Source organism: Abrus precatorius, unplaced genomic scaffold (assembly GCF_003935025.1).
Source record: "Abrus precatorius isolate BTA unplaced genomic scaffold, Abrus_2018 Scaffold6, whole genome shotgun sequence".
Lineage (NCBI taxonomy): Eukaryota > Viridiplantae > Streptophyta > Magnoliopsida > Fabales > Fabaceae > Abrus > Abrus precatorius.
Genome location: NW_020874406.1, coordinates 321,948 through 328,031, shown reverse-complemented (window position 1 = coordinate 328,031; position 6,084 = coordinate 321,948). Strand labels below are relative to the sequence as shown.

The window sequence follows — 6,084 nt, the reverse complement described above, 5'->3', positions numbered from 1 at the left end:
TTCTGCTGCAAAGAATTCTAATTCAAATTTGCCTTTTTCTAATGCAGGTCCAGCAACACAACAGCCTTACTTTCAGAGAAATTCGTCCACTCAACCTCAAGGAAATAAGAAATTTTCCAGACCTATGAATGAGAGGTTGACTGAGATGGAAGAGACTATGCTGCAATTCATGAAGGTGACTCAAACAAGCTTCAAAAACCAAGAAGCTTCCATGAAGAAACTAGAGACACAGATTGGACAATTAGCTGAACAATTATCCAGCAGGGATGAAGGAAGATTTCCAAGCAATACAGTAATCAATCCTAAAGAGCAATGTCAAGCCATAACTACAAGGAGTGGAGCTGTAGTTGCAAGCCCTAAACCAGCAGAAAAGAAAGTGAATGATGTAGTAGAAAGAAATATTGAACAAGATCTGCAACAAGGAAATTTTAAGCTATTGAAGAAAGACCATTCAGAAGAAAAAGAAAAAGTTCCCATGAATTCTGAAAGGAAAACCAAAAAGCAACTCTTTGAAGAAGCTTGTAAGCCAATAGACCCAGAAAAATACAAGAGGCTACCCTATCCTCAAAGAGTCCAAAATCCTAAACAAGAGGAACAATTTGAAAGGTTTATGAATGTCTTTAAGAAATTACAAATTAACATTCCTTTTGCAGAAGCTTTGGAGCAAATGCCTTCATATGCAAAGTTCATGAAAGAACTACTTTCCAGAAAAAGGAAGCTAGAGCATGACAAAACAGTACCTTTGACAGAGGAGTGCAGTGCCATTCTTAAGAGAAAGCTTCCTCAAAAGTTGAAAGATCCTGGATCATTTAGCATTCCTTGTGAAATAGGAAACTGCACTGTGGGAAGAGCATTGTGTGACTTGGGAGCAAGCATAAATCTGATGCCATTAGCTGTTCTGCAGAAACTTGGAATAGAGGAAGTGAAGCCTACCAACATTACGCTGCAGCTAGCTGATAGATCATACACTTATCCATATGGAGTTGTTGAAGATTTATTAGTTAAAGTTGATAAGTTCATTTTTCCTGCAGATTTTGTAATTCTGGACATGGAGGTGGATTCTAACATTCCTTTGATCCTAGGGAGGCCATTTCTTGCAACTGGAAGAGCTTTAATAGACGTGCAAAAAGGTGAACTTATGCTTCGAGTTCAAGATGAGAAGGTAATATTTAATGTGTTTGAAGCTTTAAAATATCCAGTTGAAGATAATACATGTATGAAGATAGATATACTGGATACTTTCATTACACAACACCATATGAAAGATTTTGATGAAACCGCTATGTTAGAAGAGATAATATCTGCAGGGAATGACAAATCTGAAACTCTGAATGAAGAAGATATCATAGAAGTGCAGCAGCAACTAGAAGCTCTGCCAATTCAAAAACCTGCAGAAAATATAGTGAAAGAAGAGCTGAAAAAGGATGCTAAAGAAGAAGAAAAGCAAAGGCTAGAACTGAAACAACTCCCTTCACACTTGCCCAATTTCTCCATCTCCTCTGCTTAAAACCTATAATGGAAATTAAAACCTATAATGGTGATCTGTATGAAAATACAAGTGTGATCTGCATAATTGTCATCTGATTTTTTCTACTTTTTTTGCTGTTTCATCTAGCTTACTTCTTTTCATTCCTTATAATTAGTTTCTAGTGCATGACCAGATCGAATCCTGGGGACTTGTATCCACTTGACCGAGAGATTGATAGGACATTTCATAGTAGCATTAGAACATATAGGAATAGTTCTGAACATTTTGAAGAGTTTTCAGCTCCTTCATCTATCTATTCATCACCCTATTCATTATAATTTGAAATTGAAAACATGGCTGACAATGAAAGAACATTAAAGGAACTAGCTGCACCAGATGTAACATATCAAACTTTATGCATACAGTATCCTGATATTGATGCTCCTTTTGTTCTAAAAACTGGACTAATACACTTGTTGCCAAGATTTCATGGCCTTCAGGTGAAGATCCGCACAAGCACCTCAAGGAGTTCCATATTGTTTGTTCAACTATGAGACCACAAGGTGTGCCTGAGGAGCATGTCAAGTTAAAGGCTTTTCCGTTCTCTCTGATGGATGCAGCCAAGGATTGGCTCTACTATCTCCCTCCAGGATCTATTGCTAGTTGGGACAACTTGAAGAGACTTTTCCTGGAGAAATTTTTTTCAGCATCAAAAGCTGCGTCCATAAGAAAGGAAATATGTGGGATAAGGCAACTTGAAAGAGAGACCCTCTATGAATATTGGGAAAGATTCAAGAGGTTGTGTGCTAGCTGCCCTCATCACCAAATTAGTGATCAATTGCTCATACAGTACTTCTATGAAGGACTGCACCCTATGGACCGAAGCATGATAGACGCCGCAAGTGGAGGGGCGTTGGTTGACAAAACTCCAATTGCAGCCCGGAATTTGATAGAGAATATGGCTGCCAACTCACAACAATTTGCAACAAGGCAAAATTCTTGTGTTACCAGAAATGTGAGTGAAGTTCAAGTTGCTGAGTCTAGTAAAATAGAACACAAGCTTGATAAATTGGCATCCATGGTGAAGCAATTGGCTTCTATGCAAAAGAGTGTGCTGCTGCATCCTCATCTGCTCCACCACCCATTCCAGCCATGTTGTGTGGTATTTGCTCAGCTACAGACCATTACACTGATAGCTGTCCTACACTACCAGAGTCTGATACTTTAGAAAGTAATCCTCAGGCCTATGCTGCAAATATTTACACTAATAAATTTCCTTTTCCAAATTCGCAACAGCAGCCCAATTAGGATATATCTTCCAATAGATACAACCCAGGCTGGAGGAACCATCCAAATTTGAGATGGGGGAACAATTCTCAACAACAGAACCAGTAGCACGACACTCAATATCAAGCACATCATGCTGGCCCAAATAGATTCCATCCATCTCAACATCAACCAGAACAAGCCCAACAACATCACCAACCATCTTCCTCACAACCAAATGCACACCAGAAAAATGAACCATCACTGGAGGAGCTCATGAAGCAATTGACCACGAACAACATCACTTTCCAGCAAAGAACCGAGGCTAGTATTAAGACTTTGGAGAACCGAATGGGACAACTAGCCTCATCTCTGAACCAGATGCAATCTCAAGGTTCAGGAAACCTCCCTGCACAAACTGTAGCAAATCCTAAAAATGTGAGTGCAATCACTCTGAGGTCTGGAAAGGTGATGCAAGAGCCCACAGTGTCCAAAGAGAAAGAAGACCCAAAATGTGCTCCATCTATAGTTGATCTAAATGGAGAGGAAAAGGTTCAAGAACAACCAGAACCTACATCTGCCCAACCAAAGGTGGCAGAAAATGTTGATAGGCCAATTCCTCTACCATTTCCTCAGAGAGTTATCCAGCCAAGCAAGAAGATTGAAGAGGCTGAGAAAGAGATTCTTGAGACCTTCCGAAAGGTAGAGGTGAACATACCTCTACTAGATGCAATCAAGCAAATACCCAAGTACGCCAAGTTCTTGAAAGACTTATGCACCCATAGAAGGCGTCTTAAGGGTAATGAGAAGGTAAATATGGGTAGGAATGTTTATGCACTCTTTGAAAAACAAAGGTCCACAATGCCTGAGAAATGTAAGGACCCAGGAACATTCACTATCCCATGCATTATTGGTAATAATATGATTGAGAATGCCATGCTAGATTTAGGACCATCTATAAATGTCATGCCATTGTCCATTTTTACTTCACTGTCTCTTGGCCCTCTGCAGCCTACAGGTGTGGTTATTCAGTTAGCCAACAGAAGCATAACAAACCCAGCTGGGATTGTTGAAGATGTATTAGTTAGAGTGAATGATCTCATCTTTCCAGCTGACTTTTACATTTTGGACATGCAAGAGGGAGAGTCAGTGAAAGGTGCTGAACCAATCATTTTGGGAAGACCGTTCTTGAAGACTGCAAGAACAAAAATTGATGTGCACGCTGGGACGCTCACTATGGAGTTTGGAGACAGCATTGTGCGCTCCAACATTTTGGACGCCATGAAGCATCCATTGGAAGAACACTCTGTTTTCCAAATTGATTTGCTGGATGATTTGATAGATGATCAATGTTTTGAATTTTTAGAAGAAGATTTTGCTCTTAATTTTTCTGAATTTATAGACAATTCCATTTGTGAATACTGTAATAATTCTTCTGTATGTGACAATTGTATTTCTGACTTTTTGAATGTGAATTCTGCAATTTCTGTTATTGAGGAAATTGAAAAATCAATAGGGGAAGAATGTGATATTTTGAGTTCAGCAAGTATAATTGAATCTAACCCCTTTGACTTGAATGTTGCAGAAATTTCTTCTACTGAAAGTGCCAAGTCACTTCCCTCTGTGGAGCAATCTCCTACACTAGAGCTTAAACCATTGCCAGAGCATTTGAAATATGCTCATTTAGAGGAAAATGAGAAGCTCCCAGTGATAATCTCCACCAAGCTTAATATCAATCAAGAGGAGGAGCTCCTAGAAGTGATAAGGAGGCACAAGAAGGCTATAGGCTGGACGCTTGTTGATATTCTTGGAATCAGCCCCTCTCTTTGTATAGACAGAATATTATTGGAGGAGGGTGCTAAACCAGTGAGACAGCCTCAGAGGAGGGTAAATCCCATCATTTTAGACGTGGTGAAGAAGGAAGTCACCAAGTTGCTGCAAGCTAGGATTATCTACCCTATATCTGATAGCACATGGGTCAGCCCGGTCCAAGTAGTTCCCAAGAAATCTGGACTCACTGTGGTGAAGAATGAAAAAGATGAGTTAATACTAACCAGAGTCGAGAACAGTTGGAGAGTCTGTATAGACTACCGGAGACTTAACCAAGCGACCCGGAAGGATCACTTCCCATTGCCTTTCATTGACCAGATGTTGGAAAAGTTGGCTGGGTTCTACAGGAGATTCATTAAGAACTTCTCCAAAATTGCCATTCCCTTGTCTAAGCTTTTGTAAAAAGAGGCTGAGTTCAATTTTGATGAAAAGTGCAAAGAAGCATTTAATATGCTTAAGGAAGCCCTGACTACCACACCCATCATCCAACCTCCAGATTGGACCACACCATTTGAATTAATGTGTGATGCATCCAATTTTGCAGTGGGGGCTGCATTGACTCAGAGGGTTGGTAAGTTTCCTCACATCATTTATTATGCTTCCAGAACTTTGGATCAAGCACAATGTAATTATACCATAACTGAAAAAGAATTGTTGGCCATTGTTTTTGCACTAGATAAGTTTAGATCATATCTGTTAGGGTCAAAAGTTGTGATTTTTACTGATCATTCTGCTTTGAAGTATTTACTGAAAAAGACAGATTCTAAGCCTAGGCTTATAAGATGGATGCTTCTACTTCAAGAGTTTGATCTGGAGATCAAGGATAGAAGCGGAACCCAAAATCTAGTAGCTGACCACCTGAGCAGGATAGAGGGAGTTCCTAACCCTATTCCAATTTTAGATGATTTTCCTGATGAACAACTCTTAGAGTTGTATGCTTCACAGGCACCTTGGTACGCTGATATTGTTAATTTTCTTACTGTAGGAGTTTTTCCAACAGATGCACCAAAAGCCAAAAAGGATAAGATAAGGAGTGATGCCAAACACTATGTTTGGGATGACCCTTATTTATGGAAATTCTGCAGTGACAAAGTCATTAGAAGATGTGTGCCTGATGAAGAGATCTCATCCATACTGCAGTTCTGTCATGCCTCAGCTGTAGGAGGTCATCAAAGACCCCAGAGGACTGCAAGAAAAGTATTGGATGCAGGACTATATTGGCCATCCATTTTCAAGGATTCATGGCAAGCATATTCCACCTGTGAAAGATGCCAGAGAGCAGGCGGAGTAATTACTTGGAGACAGGAGATGCCCCAGCAACCCATCCTGTACTGTGACATCTTTGATGTCTGGGGTATTGATTTTATGGGACCATTCCCTTCCTCTTTTGGTTTTCGGTATATACTTCTTGCTGTTGATTATGTCTCAAAATGGGTGGAAGCTAAAGCCACCAGGACTAATGATGCTAAAGTTGTTGCAGATTTTGTCCGTAGCAACTTGTTTTGTAGGTTTGGAATCCC

At 40.0% G+C, this 6,084-nt stretch overlaps 1 pseudogene; it reads left to right on the top strand.

The window, feature by feature from the left end:
• The first annotated feature begins 1,926 nt into the window (after positions 1-1,926).
• Positions 1,927-4,075, top strand: LOC113869298 (annotated as a pseudogene).
• The last annotated feature ends 2,009 nt before the right edge of the window (positions 4,076-6,084 follow it).